Source organism: Hordeum vulgare, chromosome 7H (assembly GCF_904849725.1).
Source record: "Hordeum vulgare subsp. vulgare chromosome 7H, MorexV3_pseudomolecules_assembly, whole genome shotgun sequence".
In the NCBI taxonomy this organism is placed as follows: Eukaryota; Viridiplantae; Streptophyta; class Magnoliopsida; order Poales; family Poaceae; genus Hordeum; species Hordeum vulgare.
Window position 1 is genome coordinate 49,925,316 of NC_058524.1, and position 2,277 is coordinate 49,927,592.

General features: G+C 36.5%; 1 pseudogene; it reads left to right on the forward strand.

Moving 5' to 3' along the window:
* The first annotated feature begins 564 nt into the window (after positions 1–564).
* Positions 565–731, forward strand: LOC123414503 (annotated as a pseudogene).
* The last annotated feature ends 1,546 nt before the right edge of the window (positions 732–2,277 follow it).

Consider the following 2,277-nt stretch of genomic DNA (forward strand, 5'->3'; position numbering starts at 1 on the left):
TTATAAATCTCTCTTGCAGGTTCGTTTCATCCAACATACATATTAACAGCTATCTTCACATCATTTACAGGACTGCATCCGACACAGCGAAGATTACTACCTCAAGGAAGAAACTGCACCTTGACTGAAGAGACCACGCGTCATCAATTTTGAAGCTACTAAATAAAGGCAGGAGTTTTGCGTGCGTCCATCCTTTCTGGATGTATTATATTTTGTTAATAATTATGTCGTCTGTGTGCGACATTTATTTCGAATTCCAACTTAGGTGATCATAATCTTTACTATGCAACTTCTGGTTTATCCTTTCTGTACTCATCTTTGCAACTGAATCAATCCGAGTTCAGTGTTATTTTTTCTGAAACCTTGAAACAATATTAGGACACATTCATACACAGTGCTTAATTTTCTGTGAATGATAATGTTCTGATGATATATATTGTTTTCATCGTTTCTTACATTCTATCTTCCGAGTTAGATCTATAATGCACTTGAAGCCAATGATATAAAAACCTATATCTTCCATTCTTATGTACTTTTTGCATTGTTAATTTTGTTCATCTTAAAATCAGTGTAAAGATTCTTAGACCATAGGAAGTGTCGTATGACACTGTAAACCAATAGCTTCAGCTACTTCTGAGATTGTAAACTTTGTGGTTTGGTCTGTTCCAAAATCTCTATTTGCAGCCGGTTTGGTTCAGCTGTGTGCGTGATTTAAAACGGGTCTCTGGGATTCTCTTGAATTCTGTTAGCATTGTACATATAGCTACTTCTGACATTGTAAACTTTGAGGTTTGGTCTGTTCCAAAATCTCTATTTGCAGCCGGTTTGCTTCAGCTGTGTGCGTGATTTAAAACGGGTCTCTGGGATTCTCTTGAATTCTGTTAGCATTGTACATATAGCTGGTTATTGTGATGATTTTTTTTCTATTATGCATTTATGGCAATGATGATACGTTCATCTCTTTTTCCATGTAACATACGTTTTACTATAATACTTATAATGTTGTGACTATATAAACTGCTTACTGGAAGTGTTTTTTGAAAATTATCTATGAAGTTGCTTCAGAAACAGAATATGTTTTACAAGCAGTCACATAGGTATTACAAATCATATTTTACATAAATAAATCATAGGTATTAATCCAATCAATTAGCACATATATAAATATCACAACCATCAGCTTTATTTCATATAAAATAACATTCCTTACATTGACTCGATGACAAAAAAAACATAAACGATATAAAGACTCAAACAACCTAATCGAAAATAAAACGACATTTATTCTAACAAACTGCACCATCCAAACTTCAAACTCACATGACACGAACAAAAACATTCGGGTGAAGCGGCATCAACCAAAAGTCACTCAAATTAACAGACACAAACGACATGTAAACTCCTTCGGAACTCCAAGCATGGTACTTCAGAAACTCAGCTTGTTCAAACCGGAAGAACTGCAAGAAGATTGCACCATCATGACGAGCAAATATACGGAACGTCCTGCGATCAAACAACGTCAGCAGAAAATGCCCGACAACCTCCGCCCTGTTCGGACGGCTTGTGAATAACAGCACGCAGATCAGCTTTGTACGCTGAACCACACCTACTTCCTTGCAACGAGCAAAAAGCTTTCGATTGCGCTCCACAGCTTTCTCATCAAAAACTACTAAAAACCTACAGCAACTTCTTTCTAGTACTGTTGTAATATGACAAGAAGCAAAAGGCATACACACCTTTATATAGAGATAGGATGCTAATTGCCATCAAGAACGGCTCTGCCAGTACTGAATACCCATTATTCCATACTAATTAGTCCTTTAAAATACAGTCTTAATTACAATTATGAGCACAAATTAGAAAAGTTCAGTTTCATCTCAATAAATTCACGTACTACTAAAAAAAATATATACCTACAATCTCTATCAACGGTACTCAGAAAATAATGCAAGATCCTTAAAAAAATATTTATCTCGTCCCGTCTCGTCCCGCCGCTCGCTCGCTCGCTGGCTTCTCAGATACACATACCAGCGCTGCACACCACGTCCATCCCTCACAGAGTCAAAGGACCATAAGCTGTCCAGTTATCTCACGGAGCAAGTTCCTTTACCGCTGCAATTAAAAAAAATATTTATCTCTATCTTTTCCTCACGCGTATATCGCCAATAGGTCTTCATGTATTTCTCCACGCCACGCCATTCATGAGAAGTGCTGTATGAGCACAAATTATATAACTACACTTTCATCTAAATAAAAACAAGTGCTAAAAATAAAATA